The sequence below is a fragment of the Schistocerca gregaria genome, chromosome 10, assembly GCF_023897955.1.
Source record: "Schistocerca gregaria isolate iqSchGreg1 chromosome 10, iqSchGreg1.2, whole genome shotgun sequence".
NCBI classification, from domain to species: Eukaryota; Metazoa; Arthropoda; class Insecta; order Orthoptera; family Acrididae; genus Schistocerca; species Schistocerca gregaria.
In genome coordinates, this window is record NC_064929.1 from 180,922,338 (window position 1) to 180,949,790 (window position 27,453).

Below are 27,453 nucleotides of genomic sequence, written 5' to 3' on the forward strand. Positions count from 1 at the left end.
AGAATCATTGCATTTCATCTATTACCTAATGTGATGTATTTCAGAAAGAAGCTGCAGAAAGCTCCTCCCACACTTGCATCTGTTTTTTGGAATGATTAATACACAGACACAATCATTACATTTCATCCATTATCTGATGTGAAGTATTTCTGAGGGTAACTACAGAAAGATCCTCCCTCAGTTGCGTATGTTTGCTGGTATGGTTACTACAAAGCCAGAATTATCGCATTTTATCTATTAGCTCATGTGATGTATTTCAGAGAGAGACTGCAGAAATCTCCCCCCTCACTCCATCTGATTGACTCCATCAATCATTGCATTTCATCCATTACCTTATGTAATGTACTTCAAGGAGAACCTGCAGAAAGCTCCTCCCACACTTGCATCTGTTTGTTGGAATCATTAATACACAGACACAATCATCACATTTCGTCCATTACCTGATGTGAAATATTTCTGAAGGAAGCTATAGAAAGCTCCTCACTCATTTGAGTTTGTTGGTTGGTATGGTTACTACAAAGCCAGGATCATTGCATTTCATCTATTACCCTATGTGAGGTATTTCAGAGATACGCGGGAGAAAGCTCTTCCCTCACTTGCATCTGTTTATGGTATGATTAGTACACAGACACAATCATTTCTTTTCATCCATTACCGGATGTGGAATATTTCTGAGGGAAGCTGCAGAAAGCTCTTATCTCACTTACACATGTTTTTCGTTATGAATAGTACACAGACACAATCACTGCATTTCATCCATTACCTGATGTGAAGTATTTCCGAGGGGGGCTACAGAAAGCTCCTCCCTCATTTGCATTTTTTTTTGGTAAGGTTACTACAAAACCAGAAACATCGCATTTCGTCTATTACCATATGTGAAGTATTTCTAAAAAATGCTACAGAAAGCTTAAGTGTCATTTGCATTTAGTTTGTTGGTATGGTTACTACAAAGCCAGAATCATCGCATTTCATCTATTACCATGTGTGAAGTATTTCTGAGAATAGCTACAGAAAGCTCCTCCATCATATGTGTTTGCTTGTTGGTATGGTTTCTACAAAGCCAGAATCATTACATTTCATTTATTACCCTATGTGAAGTATTTCTAAATAAGCTACAGAAAGCTCAAGTGTCATTTGCGTTTAGTTTGTTGGTATGGTTACTACAAAGCCAGAAACATCGTATTTCATCTATCATCCCATGTGATGTATTTCTGAGAATAGCTACAGAAAACTCCTACCTCATTTGCGTTAGTTTGTTGATATGGTTATTACAAAGCCAGAATCGTTGCATTTCATCTATTACACTATAAGAAGTATTTCTGAGAATAGACACAAAATGCTCCTCCCTCATTTGCGTTAGTTTGTTGGGCTGGTTATTACAAAGCCAGAATCATCTGATTTCATTTTTTACCCTATGTGATGTATTTCACATTGAAGCACCAGAAAGCTCCTCAGTCATTTGCATCTGTTTGTTGGTATGATTAGTACACCGACACAATCATTACATTTCATCCATTACCTGATGTAAAATATTTCTGAAGGAAGCTATAGAAAGCTCCTCCCTCATTTGCGTTTGTTAGTTGGTACGGTTACTACAAAGCCAGAATCATTGCATTTCATCCATTACCCTATGTGATGTATTTCAGAGAAAAGCTGCTGAAAGCTCCTGCCTCACTTGCATCTGTTCATTGGTATCCTTACTACAAAACCAGAATCATTGAATTTCATTTATTACTCTTTGTGGTGTACTTCAGGGAGAAGTTGCAGAAAGCTCTTCCCTCACTTGCATGTGTTTGATGGTATTATTAGTACACATACACAAACATTAAATTTCATTTACTAGATGATGTGAAGTATTTCTCAAATATCGTCTGAAAGCAGCTCCGTAGTTTGCATTTGTTTGTTGGTAAGGTTACTACAAAGCCAGAATCATCCCATTTCATTTATTACCCAATGTGATGTATTTCAGAGAGAAGTGGCAGAAAGCTCCTACTTCACTTGCATCTGTTTGTTGTATGATTAGTTCACATACACAAACATTACATTTCATTTATTACATGATGTGAAGTATTTCTGAGGGATGTTACAGAAAGCTCCTCCCTAATTTGCATATGTTTGTTGGTATGGTTACTACGAAGCCAGAATCATCTCATTTCATCTATTACCCTATGTGAAGTATTTCTGAGTATAGCTACCAAAAACTCCACGTCATTTGCATGTGTTTATTGCTATGGCTACTACAATGCCAGAATCATTGCATTTTATCTATTACCCTATGTGAGGTATTTCAGAGAGGAGCAGCAGAAAGCTCCTCCCTCACTTGCTCTGTATGTTGATATGATTTGAACTAAGACACAATCATTACATTTCGTCCATTACCTGATGTGAAGTATTTCTGAGGGAAGCTACAGAAATCTCCTCCCTCACTTCCATATGATTGTTGGTGCCATTAGTACACAGACACAATCATTACATTTCGTCCATTACTTGATGTGAAGTATTTCTGAGGGAAACTACAGAAAGCTCCTCCCTCATTTGCGTTTGTTTGTTGGAATGGTTATTACGAAGTCAGAATCATTGCATTTCATCCATTACCCTATGTAATGTACTTCAGAGAGAACCTGCAGAAAGCTCCTCCCTCATTTTGCATGTGTTTGTTGGAATCATTAATACACAGACACAATCATCACATTTCGTCCATTACCTGATTGAAGTATTTCTCAGGGAAGCTACAGAAAGCTCCTCACTCCTTTGCATTTGTTTGTACGTATGGTTACTACAATGGCAGAATCATCGCATTTCATCTATTACCTAATGTGATGTCTTTCAGAAGGAAGCTGGAGAAAGCTCCTCCCTCACTTGCATCTGTTTTTTGGAATGATTAATACACAGACACAGTCATTACATTTCATCCATTACCTGATGTGAGGTATTTCTGAGGGAAACTGCAGAAAGATCCTCCCTCAGATGCGTTTGTTGACTGGTATCGTTACTAGAAAGCCAGAATTATCTCATTTCATCTATTACCCCATGTGATGTATTTCAGAGAGAGACTGCAGAAATCTCCTCCCTCACTTCCATCTGATTGCTGGTACCATTAGTACACAGACACAATCATTACATTTTGTCCATTACCTGATGTGAAATATTTCTGACGGAAGCTATAGGAAGATCCTCCCTCATTTGCGTTTGTTTGTTGAAATGGTTACTATAAAGAAAGAATTATCGCATTTCATTTATCACCCTATGTGAAGTATTTCTGAGAATAGCTACAGAAAGCTACTCATTAATTTGCGTTTGATTTTGGTATGGTTACTACAAAGCCAGAATCATTGCAATTCATCTATTACCCCATGTGATGTATTTCAGAGAAAAGCTGCAGAAAGCTCATCCCTCATTTGCATCTGTTTGTTGGAATGATTAGTACACAGCCAAAATAATTACATTTCATTTATTACTTGATGTGCAGTAATTCTGAGGGAAGCTACAGAAAGCTCCCCCCTCATTTGCGTTTGTTTGTATTATGGTTACTACAAACCCAGATTCAAAGCATTTCCTCCATTACACTATGTGATGTATTTGAGAGAGAAGCTGCAGAATCCTCATTCCTCACTTGCACCTGTTTGTTGTTATGATTAGTATACAGACACAATCATAACATTTCATCCATTACCTGATGTGAAATATTTCTGAGGGAAGCTACAGAAAGCTCCACTCCCATTTGCGTTTGTTTGTTGATATGTTTAACTCAAAACCAGAATCATTGCATTTCATCTATTACCCTATGTGATGTATTTCAAATAAAAGCTGCAGAAAGCTCTTCCCTCACTTGCATCTGTTTGTTGGAATGATTAATACACAGACACAATCATCACATTTCGTCCATTACCTGATGTGAAGTATTTCTCAGGGAAGCTACAGAAAGCTTCTCACTCCTTTGCGTTTGTTTGTAGGTTTGGTTACTACAATGCCAGAATCATCGCACTTCGTCTATTACCTAATGTGATGTATTTCAGAAAGAAGCTGCAGAAAGCTCTTCCCTCACTTGCATCTGTTTGTTGGAATGATTGATACACAGACACAATCATCACATTTCGCCCATTACCTGATGTGAAGTATTTCTGAGGGAAGCTGCAGAAAGCTCTTCGCTCATTGCATTTGTTTGTTGTTCTGATCAGTACACAGACACTATCATGACATTTCATCCATTACCTGATGGGATGCATTTCTGAGTGAGGCTACAATAAAATCCTCCCTCAGTTGCGTTTGTTGGTTGGTATGGTTACTACAAAGCCAGAATCATCGCATTTCATCTATTACCCTATGTGATATATTTCAGAGAAAAGCTGCAGAAAGCTCATCCCTCATTTGCTTCTGTTTATGGTATGATTAGTACACAGACACAATCATTGCATTTCATCCATTAACTGATGTGAAATATTTCTGAGGGAAGCTACAGAAAGCACAACCCTCATTTGCTTTTTTTTGTTGGTATGGTTACTACAAAGCCGGAATCATTGCATTTCATCTATTACCCTATGTGATGTATTTCAGGGAAAAGCTGCAGAAAGCTCATCCCTCATTTGCATCTATTTATGGTATGATGAGTACACAGACACAATAATTACATTTCATCCATTACCGGATGTGAAGTATTTCTCAGGGAAGCTGCAGAAAGCTCCTCCCACACTTGCTTCTGTTTGTTGTTACGATTAGTACACAGACACAATCATTACATTTAATCCATTACCTGATGTGAAATATTTCTCAGGGGAGCTACAGAAAGCTCCTCTCACAGTTGCGTTTGTTTTTTGGTATGGTTACTACAAATATAGTGTCATCGCATTTCATCTATTACCCTATGTGAAATATTTCTAAATAAAGCTACAGGAAGCTCAAGCGTTATTTGCGTTTGTTTGTTGGTATGGTTACTACAAAGCCAGAATCATCGCATTTCATCTATTACCCCATGAGACGTATTTCTGACAATAGCTACAGAAAGCTACTCACTCATTTTCTTTAGTTTTTTGCTATGGTTATTACAAAGTCAGAATCATCGCAATTCATCTATTACTTTATGTGATGTATTTCAGCATGGAGCTGCAGAAAGCTCCACCCTCACTTGCATCTCTTTGTTATAATGATTAATACACACACACACTCATTACATAACATACATTACCTGATGTGAAGTATTTCTGAGGGAAGCTGCAGAAAGCTCTTCCCTCAGTTGCATCTGTTTATGGTATGATTAGTACACAGACACAATCATTACTTTTCATCCATTACCGGATGTGAAGTATTTATGAGGGAAGCTGCAGAAAGCTCATCCCTCACCTACATCTGTCTCTTGTTATGATTAGTACACAGACACAATCACTTCATTTCATCCATTACCTGATGTGAAGTATTTCTGAGGGGGGCTACAGCAAGCTCCTCAATCATTTGCGTTTGTTGGTTGGTATTATTACTACAAAGCCAGAATCATCGCATTTCATCTATTACCCTATGTGAAGTATTCCTGAGAGAAGCTATAGGAGGCTCAAGTGTCTTTTGCGTTTGTTTGTTTTTATGGTTACTACAAAACCAGAATCATCGCATTTCATTTATTACTCTATGTGATATATTTCATAGAGAAGTTGTGGAAAGCTCTTCCCTCACTTGCATCTGTTTGTTGGTATTATTAGTACACATACACAAACATTAAATTTCATTTACTAGATGATGTGAAGTATTTCTGAGGGATGCTACAGAAAGCTGCTCCCTAATTTGCATTTGTTAGTTGGTATGGTTACTTCAAAGCCAGAATCATTGCATTTTATCTATTACCCTAAGTGAGGTATTTCATAGAGGAGCAGCAGATAGCTCCTCCCTCACTTGCTCTGTATGTTGGTATGATTAGTACAAAGACACAATCATTACATTATGTCCATTACCTGATATGGAGTATTTCTGAGGGAAGCTACAGAAAGCTCCTCCCTCTATGGTGTGCATTTGTTGGTAAGATTACTACTAAGCCAGAATCATTGCATTTCATCTATTACCCTATTTGATGTATTTCAGAGAGAAGCTGTAGAAAGCTCATCCCTCACTTGCATCTGTTTATTGTTATGATTGGTACAAGGAGACAATCATTACACTTCATTCACTACCTAATGTGAAGAATTTCTGAGGGAAGCTACAGAAAGCTCCCCCCTCATTTGGATTTTGTTTGTTGGTATGGTTACTACAAAGCCAGAAACATCGGATTTCATCTACTACCTTATGTGAAGTATTTCTGAGACAAGCTGCAGAACGCTTCTCCCTCACTTGCATCTGTTTTTTGGTAAGATTACTATACAGACACTATGGTTACATTTCATCCGTTACCTGATGTGAAATATTTCTGTGGGATGCTACAGAAAGCTCCACCTGCACTTGTGTTTGTTTGTTGGTATGGATACTAGAAGCCCAGAATCATCGCATTTCATCTATTACCATATGTGAAGTATTTCTGAGAATAGCTACAGAAAGCTCCTCCATCTTATGTGTTTGCTTGTTGGTATGGTTACTACAAAGCCAGAATCATTGCATTTCATTTATTACCCTATGTGAAGTATTTCTAAAGAAAGAATACAGAAAGCTGAAGTGTCATTTGAGTTTAGTTTGTTCGTATGGTTACTACAAAGCCAGAATCATTGCATTTTATCTATTAACCTATGTGAGGTATTTCAGAGAGGAGCAGCACAAAGCTCCTCCCTCACTTGCTCTGTATGTTGATATGATTAGTACTAAGACACAATCATTACCTTTCATCCATTACCTGATGTGAAGTATTTCTGAGGGAAGCTACAGAAAGCTCCTCCCTCATTTGCGTTTGTTTGTTGGAATGGTTACTACAAAACCAGAATCATTGCATTTCATCTATTACCTAATGTGATGTATTTCAGAAAGAAGCTGCAGAAAGCTCCTCCCACACTTGCATCTGTTTTTTGGAATGATTAATACACAGACACAATCATTACATTTCATCCATTATCTGATGTGAAGTATTTCTGAGGGTAACTACAGAAAGATCCTCCCTCAGTTGCGTATGTTTGCTGGTATGGTTACTACAAAGCCAGAATTATCGCATTTTATCTATTAGCCCATGTGATGTATTTCAGAGAGAGACTGCAGAAATCTCCCCCCTCACTCCATCTGATTGACTCCATCAATCATTGCATTTCATCCATTACCTTATGTAATGTACTTCAAGGAGAACCTGCAGAAAGCTCCTCCCACACTTGCATCTGTTTGTTGGAATCATTAATACACAGACACAATCATCACATTTCGTCCATTACCTGATGTGAAATATTTCTGAAGGAAGCTATAGAAAGCTCCTCACTCATTTGAGTTTGTTGGTTGGTATGGTTACTACAAAGCCAGGATCATTGCATTTCATCTATTACCCTATGTGAGGTATTTCAGAGATACGCGGGAGAAAGCTCTTCCCTCACTTGCATCTGTTTATGGTATGATTAGTACACAGACACAATCATTTCTTTTCATCCATTACCGGATGTGGAATATTTCTGAGGGAAGCTGCAGAAAGCTCTTATCTCACTTACACATGTTTTTCGTTATGAATAGTACACAGACACAATCACTGCATTTCATCCATTACCTGATGTGAAGTATTTCCGAGGGGGGCTACAGAAAGCTCCTCCCTCATTTGCATTTTTTTTTGGTAAGGTTACTACAAAACCAGAAACATCGCATTTCGTCTATTACCATATGTGAAGTATTTCTAAAAAATGCTACAGAAAGCTTAAGTGTCATTTGCATTTAGTTTGTTGGTATGGTTACTACAAAGCCAGAATCATCGCATTTCATCTATTACCATGTGTGAAGTATTTCTGAGAATAGCTACAGAAAGCTCCTCCATCATATGTGTTTGCTTGTTGGTATGGTTTCTACAAAGCCAGAATCATTACATTTCATTTATTACCCTATGTGAAGTATTTCTAAATAAGCTACAGAAAGCTCAAGTGTCATTTGCGTTTAGTTTGTTGGTATGGTTACTACAAAGCCAGAAACATCGTATTTCATCTATCATCCCATGTGATGTATTTCTGAGAATAGCTACAGAAAACTCCTACCTCATTTGCGTTAGTTTGTTGATATGGTTATTACAAAGCCAGAATCGTTGCATTTCATCTATTACACTATAAGAAGTATTTCTGAGAATAGACACAAAATGCTCCTCCCTCATTTGCGTTAGTTTGTTGGGCTGGTTATTACAAAGCCAGAATCATCTGATTTCATTTTTTACCCTATGTGATGTATTTCACATTGAAGCACCAGAAAGCTCCTCAGTCATTTGCATCTGTTTGTTGGTATGATTAGTACACCGACACAATCATTACATTTCATCCATTACCTGATGTAAAATATTTCTGAAGGAAGCTATAGAAAGCTCCTCCCTCATTTGCGTTTGTTAGTTGGTACGGTTACTACAAAGCCAGAATCATTGCATTTCATCCATTACCCTATGTGATGTATTTCAGAGAAAAGCTGCTGAAAGCTCCTGCCTCACTTGCATCTGTTCATTGGTATCCTTACTACAAAACCAGAATCATTGAATTTCATTTATTACTCTTTGTGGTGTACTTCAGGGAGAAGTTGCAGAAAGCTCTTCCCTCACTTGCATGTGTTTGATGGTATTATTAGTACACATACACAAACATTAAATTTCATTTACTAGATGATGTGAAGTATTTCTCAAATATCGTCTGAAAGCAGCTCCGTAGTTTGCATTTGTTTGTTGGTAAGGTTACTACAAAGCCAGAATCATCCCATTTCATTTATTACCCAATGTGATGTATTTCAGAGAGAAGTGGCAGAAAGCTCCTACTTCACTTGCATCTGTTTGTTGTATGATTAGTTCACATACACAAACATTACATTTCATTTATTACATGATGTGAAGTATTTCTGAGGGATGTTACAGAAAGCTCCTCCCTAATTTGCATATGTTTGTTGGTATGGTTACTACGAAGCCAGAATCATCTCATTTCATCTATTACCCTATGTGAAGTATTTCTGAGTATAGCTACCAAAAACTCCACGTCATTTGCATGTGTTTATTGCTATGGCTACTACAATGCCAGAATCATTGCATTTTATCTATTACCCTATGTGAGGTATTTCAGAGAGGAGCAGCAGAAAGCTCCTCCCTCACTTGCTCTGTATGTTGATATGATTTGAACTAAGACACAATCATTACATTTCGTCCATTACCTGATGTGAAGTATTTCTGAGGGAAGCTACAGAAATCTCCTCCCTCACTTCCATATGATTGTTGGTGCCATTAGTACACAGACACAATCATTACATTTCGTCCATTACTTGATGTGAAGTATTTCTGAGGGAAACTACAGAAAGCTCCTCCCTCATTTGCGTTTGTTTGTTGGAATGGTTATTACGAAGTCAGAATCATTGCATTTCATCCATTACCCTATGTAATGTACTTCAGAGAGAACCTGCAGAAAGCTCCTCCCTCATTTTGCATGTGTTTGTTGGAATCATTAATACACAGACACAATCATCACATTTCGTCCATTACCTGATTGAAGTATTTCTCAGGGAAGCTACAGAAAGCTCCTCACTCCTTTGCATTTGTTTGTACGTATGGTTACTACAATGGCAGAATCATCGCATTTCATCTATTACCTAATGTGATGTCTTTCAGAAGGAAGCTGGAGAAAGCTCCTCCCTCACTTGCATCTGTTTTTTGGAATGATTAATACACAGACACAGTCATTACATTTCATCCATTACCTGATGTGAGGTATTTCTGAGGGAAACTGCAGAAAGATCCTCCCTCAGATGCGTTTGTTGACTGGTATCGTTACTAGAAAGCCAGAATTATCTCATTTCATCTATTACCCCATGTGATGTATTTCAGAGAGAGACTGCAGAAATCTCCTCCCTCACTTCCATCTGATTGCTGGTACCATTAGTACACAGACACAATCATTACATTTTGTCCATTACCTGATGTGAAATATTTCTGACGGAAGCTATAGGAAGATCCTCCCTCATTTGCGTTTGTTTGTTGAAATGGTTACTATAAAGAAAGAATTATCGCATTTCATTTATCACCCTATGTGAAGTATTTCTGAGAATAGCTACAGAAAGCTACTCATTAATTTGCGTTTGATTTTGGTATGGTTACTACAAAGCCAGAATCATTGCAATTCATCTATTACCCCATGTGATGTATTTCAGAGAAAAGCTGCAGAAAGCTCATCCCTCATTTGCATCTGTTTGTTGGAATGATTAGTACACAGCCAAAATAATTACATTTCATTTATTACTTGATGTGCAGTAATTCTGAGGGAAGCTACAGAAAGCTCCCCCCTCATTTGCGTTTGTTTGTATTATGGTTACTACAAACCCAGATTCAAAGCATTTCCTCCATTACACTATGTGATGTATTTGAGAGAGAAGCTGCAGAATCCTCATTCCTCACTTGCACCTGTTTGTTGTTATGATTAGTATACAGACACAATCATAACATTTCATCCATTACCTGATGTGAAATATTTCTGAGGGAAGCTACAGAAAGCTCCACTCCCATTTGCGTTTGTTTGTTGATATGTTTAACTCAAAACCAGAATCATTGCATTTCATCTATTACCCTATGTGATGTATTTCAAATAAAAGCTGCAGAAAGCTCTTCCCTCACTTGCATCTGTTTGTTGGAATGATTAATACACAGACACAATCATCACATTTCGTCCATTACCTGATGTGAAGTATTTCTCAGGGAAGCTACAGAAAGCTTCTCACTCCTTTGCGTTTGTTTGTAGGTTTGGTTACTACAATGCCAGAATCATCGCACTTCGTCTATTACCTAATGTGATGTATTTCAGAAAGAAGCTGCAGAAAGCTCTTCCCTCACTTGCATCTGTTTGTTGGAATGATTGATACACAGACACAATCATCACATTTCGCCCATTACCTGATGTGAAGTATTTCTGAGGGAAGCTGCAGAAAGCTCTTCGCTCATTGCATTTGTTTGTTGTTCTGATCAGTACACAGACACTATCATGACATTTCATCCATTACCTGATGGGATGCATTTCTGAGTGAGGCTACAATAAAATCCTCCCTCAGTTGCGTTTGTTGGTTGGTATGGTTACTACAAAGCCAGAATCATCGCATTTCATCTATTACCCTATGTGATATATTTCAGAGAAAAGCTGCAGAAAGCTCATCCCTCATTTGCTTCTGTTTATGGTATGATTAGTACACAGACACAATCATTGCATTTCATCCATTAACTGATGTGAAATATTTCTGAGGGAAGCTACAGAAAGCACAACCCTCATTTGCTTTTTTTTGTTGGTATGGTTACTACAAAGCCGGAATCATTGCATTTCATCTATTACCCTATGTGATGTATTTCAGGGAAAAGCTGCAGAAAGCTCATCCCTCATTTGCATCTATTTATGGTATGATGAGTACACAGACACAATAATTACATTTCATCCATTACCGGATGTGAAGTATTTCTCAGGGAAGCTGCAGAAAGCTCCTCCCACACTTGCTTCTGTTTGTTGTTACGATTAGTACACAGACACAATCATTACATTTAATCCATTACCTGATGTGAAATATTTCTCAGGGGAGCTACAGAAAGCTCCTCTCACAGTTGCGTTTGTTTTTTGGTATGGTTACTACAAATATAGTGTCATCGCATTTCATCTATTACCCTATGTGAAATATTTCTAAATAAAGCTACAGGAAGCTCAAGCGTTATTTGCGTTTGTTTGTTGGTATGGTTACTACAAAGCCAGAATCATCGCATTTCATCTATTACCCCATGAGACGTATTTCTGACAATAGCTACAGAAAGCTACTCACTCATTTTCTTTAGTTTTTTGCTATGGTTATTACAAAGTCAGAATCATCGCAATTCATCTATTACTTTATGTGATGTATTTCAGCATGGAGCTGCAGAAAGCTCCACCCTCACTTGCATCTCTTTGTTATAATGATTAATACACACACACACTCATTACATAACATACATTACCTGATGTGAAGTATTTCTGAGGGAAGCTGCAGAAAGCTCTTCCCTCAGTTGCATCTGTTTATGGTATGATTAGTACACAGACACAATCATTACTTTTCATCCATTACCGGATGTGAAGTATTTATGAGGGAAGCTGCAGAAAGCTCATCCCTCACCTACATCTGTCTCTTGTTATGATTAGTACACAGACACAATCACTTCATTTCATCCATTACCTGATGTGAAGTATTTCTGAGGGGGGCTACAGCAAGCTCCTCAATCATTTGCGTTTGTTGGTTGGTATTATTACTACAAAGCCAGAATCATCGCATTTCATCTATTACCCTATGTGAAGTATTCCTGAGAGAAGCTATAGGAGGCTCAAGTGTCTTTTGCGTTTGTTTGTTTTTATGGTTACTACAAAACCAGAATCATCGCATTTCATTTATTACTCTATGTGATATATTTCATAGAGAAGTTGTGGAAAGCTCTTCCCTCACTTGCATCTGTTTGTTGGTATTATTAGTACACATACACAAACATTAAATTTCATTTACTAGATGATGTGAAGTATTTCTGAGGGATGCTACAGAAAGCTGCTCCCTAATTTGCATTTGTTAGTTGGTATGGTTACTTCAAAGCCAGAATCATTGCATTTTATCTATTACCCTAAGTGAGGTATTTCATAGAGGAGCAGCAGATAGCTCCTCCCTCACTTGCTCTGTATGTTGGTATGATTAGTACAAAGACACAATCATTACATTATGTCCATTACCTGATATGGAGTATTTCTGAGGGAAGCTACAGAAAGCTCCTCCCTCTATGGTGTGCATTTGTTGGTAAGATTACTACTAAGCCAGAATCATTGCATTTCATCTATTACCCTATTTGATGTATTTCAGAGAGAAGCTGTAGAAAGCTCATCCCTCACTTGCATCTGTTTATTGTTATGATTGGTACAAGGAGACAATCATTACACTTCATTCACTACCTAATGTGAAGAATTTCTGAGGGAAGCTACAGAAAGCTCCCCCCTCATTTGGATTTTGTTTGTTGGTATGGTTACTACAAAGCCAGAAACATCGGATTTCATCTACTACCTTATGTGAAGTATTTCTGAGACAAGCTGCAGAACGCTTCTCCCTCACTTGCATCTGTTTTTTGGTAAGATTACTATACAGACACTATGGTTACATTTCATCCGTTACCTGATGTGAAATATTTCTGTGGGATGCTACAGAAAGCTCCACCTGCACTTGTGTTTGTTTGTTGGTATGGATACTAGAAGCCCAGAATCATCGCATTTCATCTATTACCCTATGTGATGTATTTCTGAGAGAAGCTGCAGAAAGATCCTCCCTCACTTGCATCTGTTGTTGGTATGATTAGGACACAGACACAATTATTACACTTCATCCATTACCTGATGTAAAGTATTTATGAGACAAGCTACAGAAAGCTCATCCCTCATTTGCGTTTGTTTGCTGGTATGGTTACTTCAAAGCCAGAATAACCGCATTTTATCTACTACTCTATGTGAAGTTTTTGTGAGGGAAGCTGCAGATCGCTCCTCCATCACTTGTATCTGATTGTTGGTAAGATTAGTGCTCACACTCATTCAATACCTTTCATCAATTACCTAATGCGAACTATTTCTGAGGGTAGCTAGAGAAAGCTCCTCCCTCATTTGTGTTTGTTTGTTGGTATGGTTACTACAAACCCAGAATCATCCCATTTCATCTATTACCCTATGTGAAGTATCTCTGATAGAAGCTGCAGAAAGTTCCTCCCTCACTTGCATTTTTTTCATATGATTAGTGTACAAACACAATCATTACATCTCATCCATAACCTGATGTGTAGTATTTCTGAGGGAAGCTACAGCAAACTCATCCCCCATTTGAGTTTGTTTGTTGGTATGGTTACTACAAAGCCAGGATAATCGCATTTCATCTGTTACCTTAAGTGAAGTATTTCTGAGAGAAGTTGTTGGAAGATCCTCCCTAACTTGCATCTCTTTTTTGGTTTGATTGTTACACAGAAAAGATCATTACACTTCATCCATTAACTGATGTGAGGTATTTATTATAGAAGCCACTGAAAGCCTCTCCCTGATTTTAATTACTTTGTTGGTATGTTTATTACAAAGCCAAAATCATCGGATTTCATTTTTTACCCTATGTGGTGTATTTCAGATAGAAGCTACAGAAAGCTCCTCCCTCACTTCCATCTGTTTGTTGGTATGATTAGTAGACGGTGACAATCATTATATTTAATCCATCACCTGATGTGAAGGATTTCTGAGGGAAGCTGCTGAAAGCTGCTCCCTCACTTGCGTCTCTTTGTTGGTATGGTTAGTACAAAGCCAGAATATTATCATTACATCCATTACCCTATGGATGTGTTTCAGAGAGAAGCTGCAGAAAGCTCCTCCCACACTTGCATCTGTTTGTTGCTATGATTAGTACACAGACACAATCATTTCATTTCATCCATTACTTGATGTGAAGTTTTTGTGGGAGAAGCCACAGAAAGCTCCTCCCTCACTTGCGTCTCTTTGTTGGTATGGTTAGTACAAAGCCAGAATAATCGCATTTCTTCTATTACCCTATTTGAAGTATTTCTGAGAGATGTTGCAGAAAGCTCCTCCCTCACTTGTATCTGTTTGTTGGTATGATTAGTACACAGACCCAATCATGACATTTCAGCATTTACCTGATGTGAAGTATTTATGAGGGGAGCCACAGAAGGCTCCTCCCTCATTTGCGTCTAATTGTTGGTATGATTACTACACAGACAGAATCATCACGTTTCATGCATTACCCTATGTGAAATATTTCTGAGAGAAGCTACAGAAAGTTCCTCCCTCCTTTGCATGTCTTTGTTGGTATGGTTACTATGAAGCCAGAAACATCGCACTTCACCCTTTACCCTATATGCAGTATTTCTGAGAGAAGCTGAAGAAAGCTTTTCACTCATTTGCTTCTCTTTGTTGGTATGGTTACTACAAAGCCAGAATCATCGCGTTTCCTCCATTACCCTATGTGAAGTATTTCTGAGAGATGTTGCAGTAAGCTCCTCCCTCATAGGCATATCTTTGTTGGTAAGGTTATTACGAACTCGGAATCATCGCATTTCGTCCATTACACTGTTGTTGTTGTGGTTGTTGTTGTGGTCTTCCGTCCTGAGACTGGTTTGATGCACCTCTCCCTGCTACTCTATCATGTGCAAGATTCTTCATCTCCCAGTACCTACTGGAACCTAGATCCTTCTGAGTCTGCTTGGTGTATTCATCTCTTGGCCTCCCTCTACGATTCTTACCCTCCACACTGGCCTCCAATACTAAATTGGCGATCTCTTGATGCCTCAGAACATGTCCTACCAACCGATTCCTTCTTCTGGTCAAGTTGTGCCAGTCACCAACTTTCTCTTCCGAATGCGAAAATATTTTGTTGAGCCCAACCTACATAGGTAGGAATGATCATCAAAATAAAATAAGAGAAATCAGAGCTCGAACAGAAAGGTTTAGGTGTTAATTTCTCCCGCTCGCTGTTCGGGAGTGGAATAGTAGAGAGATAGTATGATTGTGGTTCGATGAACCCTCTGCCAAGCACTTAAATGTGAATTGCAGAGTAGTCATGTAGACGTAGATGTAGATGTAGGAGGCATTGATTGTAAATTGCCACTAGCATACTTCATATACGACCAGAATATCTTGGATTTGTTTGCCAGGTTTCGAGACAAAGTTTCGTCGTGGAAACTGTTATAGGCATCTCGCATTGAACTCTGGCTATCCTTTAGAGAAGCCCGGAATTTAGCGCAATCTTAGGGATTTTGCGTCTGTTTAAATTTGGCATGTTTGTTTCGTTGTTTCTGCAACAGTGTTCTAACCCGTTTTGTGTACCACGGAGGATCAGCTCCGCCGTTTCTTAGTTTATTTCGTATAAATCTCTCAATTGCTGCCGATACTATTTTTTGAATGCAAACGACTTCTGGTCTACACTTATATTATTAATTTGGAATGAGTCTCTCAGGAAGGCGTCAAGTGAATTTTTATCAGCATTTTTGAATAGGTATACTTTTTGTTTGTTTTTCGAGGATTTCGGGATTACAATATACAGTCTCACTACGACAACCCTGTGTTCACTAATCCCTATAACGGTTTTGATGCTCGTTATTAACTCAGGATTATTTGTCATTTGCACTTTCTTTAGTTTCAGTAAAAACCTAAATTTGGGAAATTTGTGGTAAGCTCCTATGGGACCAAACAGCTGAGACCATCGGTCCCTAACTTAAACTGACTTACATTACGGACAAAACACACACCCGTGGCCCGAGGAAGGACTCGAACCTCCGAGGGGAGCCGTGCGAACCTTGGCAAGGCGCCCAAGACAAATCGGCTACCGCGTGCGGCTCTCTCTACCTGCATTATTCCGTGAAATATTGACTTTTGAAATAATACGGACTTTAGCATATCCCTGCACAATATCAACAGCAAGGCTTCCAAGACACTTCCCTGGGGCACAATCTAAGTTACATTGATATTTAATGATGACTCTTCATCCAAGATTACAAGCTACATTCTCCTTATCAAATATCCTCAACTGACGCAAATTTTCATTGATACCTCATAGTGCCTTACTTTTGATAATAGTATAGCCGTGGTACTGAATCAAATACTTTTCGAAAATCGAAAAATACTGCATTTATCTGCCTTCGTCCATTACTTTTAGCAGTCATCTGATAAAATAGCGAGTTGGGTTTCACGTGATCATTGTTTTCGGAAATCATACAGGTTGCCATGGGGAGGTCATTCTGTCAGAGATACCTCGTTATTTTTTAATTTAGAATATATTCGAAGATTCTATAACAAATCGATATCAAGGATACCGGGTACGATCTGTGATTTCTTCCAACTACAGGGCAGGGCTTTTGTTCGTGCGATGGGCAATGGATTATAGTTAACAGAACTGCTAACGCAGCTGCAAATACAATGCACCGTGTTAAGGGATCGGTCGAGCCATGGAGCTTCATTCAATTTGAGAGATTTCAGCTGTTCTCAATGTTCGATGATCTATTGGAATTTGCCGGACGCAATGGCCGAATGGTTCTAGGCGCTTCAGTCCGGGAATGGGCTGCTGCTACGGTCGCAGGTCCGAATCCTGCCTCGGGCATGGATGTGTGTGATGTCCTCAGGTTAGTTAGGCTTATGTAGTTCCAGGTCTAGGGGACTGATGACTTCAGATGTTAAGTCCTATAGGGCTCAGAGCAATTTGAACCATCTGTTGAAACTGATTAAAGGTAAACACATTATATGAGCAGAAGCGTTCTCTTCAGCAAATGCTTTGCAAAAAACAGATGACAGTCCTTTATGAACAGCAATCTGTTGTAGACTAATTATTATTGGTTTTCCCATATTAAGGATACTGCAAATAATTAAACAGTATTTTCACCATATTTATAACGCATCTTCTTAGTCATTCTGGGAGTATGGATATACGTTATAACACACATAAAAACTATAGGCCATGAAAGAATAATGCGAATGAGACGAAAATCCGTCGATGTGTAGTACATGTACAGAACAATGTGGATGATTTATCCAACACAAAGTGCTTCAGAAATCGAGCAAGTAAGTAACGCGTTGATCCACATCTGGTGCTTATTCAGGTATTTATTCGATTCGGCATTATTAAGTACAGTTATTGGATGTTCTCCTGAGGTATATCGTGCCAAAATTCTGTCGAACTGACGCGTTAGATCGGCGAAATCTCGACGAAAGATCCATACCCAAAGACTGGAAAGTTGCACAGGTCACACCAATATTCAAGAAAGGTAGTAGGATATCATTATGAATTACCTCGAAGAAAACGACCTATTGACACACAGTGAACATGGATTTAGTGAAGATCGTTCTTATGTAACATGTGAAGTGTTGACTGCTATTGACAAGTGATTTCAGATCGATTCCGTATTTCTGGATATCCAGAAGGCTTTTGACACTGTACCACATGAGCGGCTTTTAGTGAAATTGCGTGCTTTGGAATATCGTCTCAGTTTTGTGACTGGATTTGTGATTTGCTGTCAGGGAAGTCACAGTTCGTAGCAATCGACGGAAAGCCATCGAGTAAAACAGAAGTGACTTCTGGCGTTCCAAAGGTAGTGTTATAGGCCCTTTTCTATTCCTTATATTTATAAACGATTTTGAAGACAATCTGAGTAGCTGTCATAGATTGTTTGCAGATGACGCTGTCGTTTATCGACTAGTAAAGTCGTGAGAACAGCAAAACAAATTACAACACGATTTAGAAAATATGTATACTGCGAAAATTGTCAATTGACCCTAAATAACGAAAAGCGTGAGGTCATCCATTTGAGTGCTAAAAGGAATCAGTTAAACTTCGGTTACACGATAAATCAGTCAAATATGAAGGCCGTAGATTCAACTAAATGCCTAGGAATTACAATTACGAACAACCAAAAATTGGAAGGAACACAAAGAAAATGTTGTGGGGACGGCTAACCAAAGACTCCGTTTTATTGGTAGGACACATAGAAAATGTAACAGATCTACTAACGAGACTGACTACATTACGTTTGTCCGTCCTCTTTTAGAATACTGCTGCGTGGTGTGGGTTCCTTACCAGATACGACTGACTGAGTACATCGAAAAAGTTCAAAGAAGGGCAGCACGTATTGTATTATCGCGAAATATGGGAGAGAGTGCCACAGAAATGATACAGGATTTGGGCTGGACATCATTAAAAGAAAGCCGTTTTTCGTTCCGACGGAATCTTGTCATGAAATTCACCAACCTTCCCCTCCGAATGCGAAAATATATTGTTGACACTGACTACACAGGGAGAAACGATCACCATGATAAGGGAAAGCAGAGCTCGTACGAAAAGATAAGGGTGTTTTTTGTTTCCGCGAGGTTTATGAGTTTCGAATAATAGAGGATTGTGAAGGTGGTTCTATGATCCCTCTGCCAGGCACTTCAATGTAATTTGCAGAGTATCCATGCAGATGAGGTGCTGCCCATAATGCTCCGAACGTTCTCAGTTGGAGAGAGACCAGGCGATCTTGCCGGCCGAGGTATGGTTTGGCAAGGACGAAGACAAGCAGTAGAAACTCTCGCCGTGTGCTGACAGGCACTGTCTTTCTGAAGTGTCAGACCAGAATGGCTTCTCATGAAGAACAAAAAAAAAAAAAAAAAAAAAAAAAAACAGCACGTGCAATGTCTTGGACTGCTGTGCTGTAAGGGTGTCGCGGCTGACAACCAAAGAGGCCTTACTGTGAAAAGTAATGGCACCCCGGAGCATGACTCCTATTTGTCGGGTCGTATGGTGGTATACCACCACTGTCCATGAGGTTTCCACAAACGCTTTCGGCCTGGAATCTCATTGGCTGGGGTAGAGCTGTCTTCATTCTTGAGTCCCGCTTCGAACTGAGCGAAAGTGTGTCTGGAGGCGCCCTGGACAGCAGTGGGATACCTACTTGACTCTTCCAAATTGGCCTGTAGAGTGTAACGTGGTTACCGGTTCCAGTGTCTGCTTAGAATCGTCGTTTAACGTGATCCGGTAACAAGATTTTGAGGTAATACTATTTTGTTCCCATCGGGATGCTTACTATCGCTGAGCACCCATGCCACTCACCATTGGAATGCTTGATTTCGTTGAGTATCCATGACAGGTGAGCCTGTCATTATCACCTTGTGGGCATTTTAACTTATTAGAGTGGTTGTGGTTTGTGTTCCGCGTAGCGGCCAGCGGGAGATTTACAGCGGTTGGGCGGAAACGCACATCTAAATGAGTCACCCTGTTGGAGGAGTTCGAGGGAGGCGACCGAAGTGAAGCATTCAGCTTCAAATGGTTCAAATGGCTCTGAGCACTATGGGACTTAACATCTGAGGTCATCAGTGCCCTACAACTCAGAACTCAGGATTGGAACCTGCGACAGTAGCGATCGCGCGGTTCCAGATTGAAGCGCCTAGAACCGCTCGGCCACAACGCCCGGCGATGCATTCACGTGGATTCTGAGAGAACTAAGTGTTCTACATCCCACAGTACACTGAGGTATCTGCCAACCACAATCACTCACCTCTGGCCACCACAGTACTGATGAAACACGTTGAAGACTCTATCACCACTAAATTGCATCATAAGTGATACAATCACAGCCACCCCGTAGGAAACAGAAAACTACGTTACCATACAAGTAGCTTATTTGCTAGAAATGTCTTTTATTTGCCCCGTACACATTTACAACACACTCAGGCAATGTCTGAAGATCAGTATGTACCTTTTGAACAGGAAGGTTTTCATTTACATCGTAAATTCTTTGTGTCTTAAATGCAAAAACAGGCACAGTGGATATTCGTCGATTACAGCGCCATCTACCGCGATTGGGAAACAAGAAACAATGGTTTGGGTAGGCCGTAGGAATGTTTCTTTTTTCTTTTCTTTTCTTTTCTTTTCTTTTCTTTTCTTTTCTTTTCTTTTCTTTTCTTTTCTTTTCTTTTCTTTTCTTTTACTTACACACTTTCCTGCATGACGGACTGCCATCGACTCCTTGTTATGTTCGTAGCTATCGCTTGGTCTCACGCTGTTAGTAAGATAGTAAGGGACTTCTGTCTTGGTGCGTGACAGTGGATAAGTGTGGCGAACAGAAATTCGCGAAATACTGAGCAACAAATACTCTTAGGAAGAGCTACATACTCTGTGATTTACGAACTTTACCGTACATATGAAAATGCGTTTATTGTTTCATTTGACAGACGCCATACGATGCTTGCCCAGTTTCATTATTCAAACTTTAATAAATATATCAGTTTTTAATGTTCCAGTGCGTTTTCGTTAATTACAGTTTGCCGACAATCAACAGAGTCACAAAGAAAAAAAATCCAGATATACTACGAGGTAAAACCACTCGTAACAAACAAATAAGTAACCGAACGATTCTCTACAGTGATCTCGCATAAGCATTTCGCTTTTTCTTCATATGTATAATGCTTTTCACGATTTTGCGCGTTTCCGTCAGTAACTGCAAATATAGTCTGTAAGAAAATATTATGAAAACAATATATTACATATATGCAATGAAAAGTAATGCCTAATGACATAAGGCAGCTTCCTCGCATTTCGAGCTTCATTTAAATAGCATTATTTTAAGAGAGTATTACTGCTGTTAAATATGTCGCGTAACGCAACGTTAATGCCAGTATGGATGCAACAGGGAGAGGATTGTATAAGCGAGTATATTAAGTAATGCGGTAAAGTTCAAAGGTAATAGAGAATATAGCCTTTTCTGAGAGAACTAAGTGTTCTACATCCCACAGTACACTGAGGTATCTGCCAACCACAATCACTCACCTCAGGCCACCACAGTACTGATGAAACACGTTGAAGACTCTATCACCACTAAATTGCATCATAAGTGATACAATCAAAACACTTTTACATATATGGCAATGCTCCTAAGTCATATACACTGAAGAGCCAAAGAAACTGGGACACCTCCCTAACATCGTGTAAAGCCCCCGTGAGTACACGGAAGTACCGCAACTCGACGTGGCATGGCTCGACTAATGTCTGAGGTTAGAATTACATTAACACCTTCAGCTGCTGATGGGCTTTGATATATATAAACGAGCACAGGTGAAAATGTGTGCCCCGACCGGGACTCGAACCCGGGATCTCCTGCTTACATGAAGGACGCTCTATCCCGGTCGGGCACACATTTCCACCAGTCCCCGTTGCTATACGTCAACGCCCGTCAGCAGCTCAAGGTATTAATACAATCGTAATTTCGTTCTAGACGGCCTCAGGTCAGCAATTGTGTCCGTTCTTTTGGACGAGAGTCGTCCGACCATGCAACATATTTCCAGTCACCAATAGTCCAATATCGGTGTTGAAGGGCCTAGTGCAGGCGTAAAGCTTTGTGTCGTGCAGTTATCAAGGATACACGAGTGGGCTTTCAGCTCCGAAAGCCCATATCGATGATGTTTCGTTAAATGATTCGGACGCAGCGATGTGGGACACTTGATATTTTACCGGATTCCTGATATTCACGGTTCACTACACATACATCCTCACTTCGTCGCTACTTTGGAGATGCTGTGTCCCATAGCTCGTGCGCCTACTATAACATCACGTTCAAACTCACTTAAATCTTGATAACCTGTCATTGTAGCAGTAGTAATGGATCTAACAACTGAGCGTGTCACCTGTTCTCTTATATTACCGTTGCCGACCGCAGCGCCGTATTCAGCCTGTATTTGAATACGCATGCCTATACCAGTCTGTTTGGCGCTTCAGTGCATATTATTTAGTATTACCGAAGAGTATTTATTGCTCCATATTTCGCGGATTTTGCCTACTTCACTCAGCCACTACCACGTACCGCGACCAAACTAACATGGTAACTGCATTCATAATATCCTTAATGAGATATACGTCTGTGTGCATCTCATATCTAGACCGCTACGCATGGGTGTTCTCATGCCACACATTCTGACTCGGGCAACGATCTGGATGAGAAAAACTGGCGATACCTGCAAGAAAATGACCCAGGTTCCGAGCCAGAACCACAATTCCACAACGAGGCAGCTTTCATCGCATAACCTGGTGGCTGGGATTTGTTGCAGCTGCGGTGTTCATTCCTTCGTATGGGCCATTACTGTGGAGTAACACTTGTAAGCAGCAACAATCTGATGTAATGAAAGTTTACTTTATTACTGGCGCTTCCTGGCAGATTAAAACTGTGTGCCGGACCGAGACTCGAACTCGGGATATTTGCCTCACGGCGTTCTCTGCCGTCTGAGCTACCCAAGCACGACTCACGACCCGTCCTCACAGCTTCAATTGTACCTTCCTAAATTCACCGAAGCTCTTCTGCGAGCGTTGCAGAACTGGCTCTCCTGGAAGAAAGGATTTTGTAGAGACATGGCTTAGCCACAGCCTGGTGGATATTTCCAGATTGATATTGGGTACTTTATTACTGTTTAATTAAACAGCTTCATTAAACAACGAAAAAGTAACTCACATTATATGAGCTGAATCACTAAGATTAAACTGCGTAATAACAGCAGCGCCGTCATTCACTAATGAACATGAAAAATATCAGTTCTGCAGAAGTATGTAAAGATTCTTACGAAAATTCCAATAGAGTTGCAGATTCTCAAGATAAGAAGGCTACACACAGCCCGCTACACTGGCCATACTAATGTAAAAGTTGATTCCTTATTTCCCTCGCAAAGTCCAAAACATCCCCACCACGCCTGAGGTTTTGCGGACCTCCTACCACGCCGTGCGTCAGCGCCGGCACGGAGACCTGTCTCTGAACTAACAGAGCGCTCCATTAATTCGGGCTGAAACACGCCACCACTCTCCAGGACAGGTGCAAGACCCACCCGTGGCTGGCGATAAGTCGCACGGAGACGTGGTGTGGATGTTTTACCAAATAGGCGCGCCTCCACTGACGGAACAGTTTCTGTCAACCTGCAGACTACAGGGCCCCTCATCATACAAGATACTTCCAGTCAGCGTTTGGTGTTAGGAAGCCTTCCAAATTTCGTATATACTCTACACTCGACACTCAAAATTATGTTTGAGAACATTTTTCATATTATCCCCACTATTTGTAGTTAAAGAAAGAAAATGATTACAGTGCTTCAAAAAGTAATATTTGCAGTAAACTGAATAACGTATTGATTTAATTTTACATATTTTAAAAGAAGAAATGTTGAATTTTCTCGCGCAGAGTACGAGAGACTGGTGCGGCTATATGCGCACTGTTTTGACAGACAGGTGGAGCTGAGCTAGATAGGAGCTGGCGTGTATAGCTGGTTGTCTAACGAGCAGGCGATAACCGTGATACTGGCGGAATGTGTGCGCCACTTAGAAAGCGAGTGTCGTAATGACTGCAAGTCTAGTATACAGGCACGTTAATGCAAGTGCTTTTTCCAAGGGAGGGTGGTCTTCCCTGGCCCTCGCGACGTGTGACGGTGCCTCACGCCGCAAATTCTGAGATCGCAAGCTATTAGGATGGTGCATAAGATCGCAGCGTTTTCTTCTGTATATTAATATTGTTATAGGTTTTGGATTTTACAAGGAGTGTTATACGTCATTGGTCCCTTACCTGCATTTGTCGTAGATCCCTCGCCCAGCGCGAAGTTCCAAGCGACTGGAAAAAAAGCGCAGATGACTCCAGTATATAGAGAGGTAAGGAAACGGACCCGTAAAATTAGAGACCAATATCCCAAACTTCTGATTGCTGCAGACTCCCTGTACACATTCTCAGTTCGATTATAATAGACTTACGTGAGGCTAAGCAACATACGTCGACGAATCAACATGGCTTTAGGAAGCATCGTAAGTGCGAAACTCAGCTTGCCCTTTCCTCACGTGACATACTGAGAACTATGTACGAAGGGCAACAGGCAGATTCCATATTTCTAGATTTCCGGAAAGAATTTGACATCGTGCCCCATTGCAGATTGTTAAAGAAACTACGAGCATATCTTATAAGTTCACAGATATGTGAATGGCTCGAAAACTTCTTGAAAAATAGTACGCAGTATGTTGTCCTCGATGGTGAGGGTTCATCAGAGACAACGAAATGTGATAGAACGGCTGTTGTTCTTTATACAGGGCGAGGCCATCTAAATGTTCAATACATTAGCTCCGAGGAACAAATGGCAGTTTACTGAAATGTCCAGTCCTAGTTGCTTCTGGTAAAATATGTCAAAAGCTGGGGATAGTGAATTTTACGGGTAATTAAGGAAAGTATTAAATTGATGGGGGTGTTGAAGTAATGACAATTTAATAATTATACTTTGCTAACTTCCAGCATTCTGAAAGGCATTGTAGTGTCTCGAGAATTTCGGGGTAAATTCTAGAGACCCTCGTATTTCCACCGTCTTGAACACGGGTTATTTTAGAGACGAGTGTGGTATAGTAGAATGTATCTACTGCACCACAACTATGTGTGTGCAGGACGGACATGTATGGGACGGATGATAGGCGCGTGCAGGTAGTCGCCGATCCTGGCTAACAAGGGGAAGGCCTCAGACACGGCCAACCGATTCAGCTCAAATTTGGCAGGTTGCTTGTGTAGAACCTAAAATGAAATACTCCAAGATCTTTTGGGTCAACACCCCCGCGATTTTGAGAAAATCAACCCTAAAGGTTTTGACGAGCAACGGACTCAGAATTAGAGCGATCGATAGGTAATTGTAAATAGAGCATTTTTCATCATCAGGTATGGGGTCCGCAAACGCAAACTTTTCCAAAAATTGAGGAAAGAAACTTTTACAATTGTCGCTCCTGTACCCACTTGGTAAACGCTTTTCGCCGACAGCGGCGATAGCGGAACAGCTAAGGTAACTAACTGGCTGGGAATCGGAGAACCCTAGCGGATGTTATTATTTTCGTTTGTATTTTTCCATATCTCAATTGATAGGGATAGGATGGTTAATAAGGTAAGTAAATTAATAAAGAATGATAATAATAAAGTAGGCAAACTAATGACCCCAACGCCGTTGGTTAGTAAAATATTAAACTTTTAAGGCTTGTCACATGACCACAACTACGACTAACAAGGGGAGGCCGCCAATTGTGAAATTCAGATTCGATCCCTACTGCGCATAATAAAAGCACATGGCCAGAGGTGTAATGTGGCAAAGCACCAAGATGCACTTCTCAGCCGTTGTCGAGAAAATCGACAGTTAAAAGAAACCGTTGCGGTGAAATACTCTCTACGATTGATAGTTTTCTACAGCGTCGTGGATCAGCGGTAAACGCTCGGGTTCGTAATCCGAAGGTGGCCGGATCGAACAGCCGGCACGGTAGCTTAGCGCGTTCGGTCAGTGTGTTAGCTGCCGTCTGTAATAAAAAAACTGAGTTAATGGATCAACGACGAACTGAAACGGGTGTCTTGCGATGTCTGCCCCGAGCAGATACAATGAACAAAAATGAAATAAAAAAAATAAAAAAATCAATGGAACGCCTAACCAACTAATTAGCAGCATAAGCAGTGCAGGGTATATGAAGCGTTTTGGGAGAGGCGGAAAAATAAAAAAAAAAAAAAATCTCGCGCCATGCAACATTTTTTATTATTAGTGTTTTGTAATTCATATATGAATTGCTTACACATGTTGGTGAAGGCGGATCGCTGTCCAATTGTACCGCCTCAATTTTTCCGTTTGTTTAACAGGGTGTACCAAAGCTCTCACGTCCGCACTGATTTTCGACGATGTTATAAGTTGCGCTAGGGACCGAACCTACCTTCTTTCGAAGTTGGCAGGCAACTACGCTGTTATGCGGCGGCTCGTTTCGGCCCATTCAACATCTGTCCTTCGAGTGTAACGAGCGAGTAACGGAGTTTATATTTCATACCTGCCACAGCAAATTTGTGTACGTGGGGTTTGTATTCTAATTCGAACGTTTGATTTACGCTATACGTATTCGTTTCGGAATATCGTTTTTACGTCTTCCGTTAACTATACTTGGTTAACATTATGAAGACAATTAATAACATTAATGAAATACAACTTTGTTTGCGGAAAGGGTTAATAAGGTAACCTTATTAACTTTGTTTGAAGTTGCCAGTTTTTCCACGACAAACGACTTTCAACAACTTATTATATGCATAATTGTTGCAACTGATTGCTGGGAATTATATATATATTGTGTGTATGTACAAACATTTGAATTACAAAAAACAAATACTAAAAAAAAATGGTTGCATGGCGCGAGATTCGAACCGGCGAACTTCGGAATTACGAACCCGAACCCGAGAGCTTACCGCTGCGCCACAACGCTGTAGAAAACTATCAATCGTAGTGAGTATTTCACGCCGGTTTCTTTTAACTGTCGATTTTCTCGACAGCGGCTGAGAAGTACATCTTGGTGCTTTCCCACACAGCACCTCTGGCTATGAGCTTTTATTATGCGCAGTATGAATTGAATCTGAATTTCACAATTGGCGGCCTCCCCTTGTAAGAGTGCTTCGAATTCCTCACGAGGGATCACAGACAGCCAACCGCGCGACGCTTGTTTACAGCGAGGCACGGGGCAGAATGCACGCGGGGAGAGTTATGTTGTCCCGGTTGCCTCTTCGTCATATCATAGTTGTGAATCTGGAAGAGAGAAGGTGTCCAGCACGAGACTTATAGACGTAAATCGGAAAGAGTTGTTTTCCGTCATTAGGCTGCCGTGATCCTGGCGGATACAGTAGTGATTTTTCCATCATTAATGTGCCGAATGAAATAAGTTTCGTGAATGAATACAGTGTTATTCTGTAAGTAACATATGACGAGTGTTGTATGTAGTTTGTAGAAATTAGCTCGTCTGTTTATGCCGTAGTAACTAGTTATTATTTGTTGTCATATCTTTCAGGTGCATAAT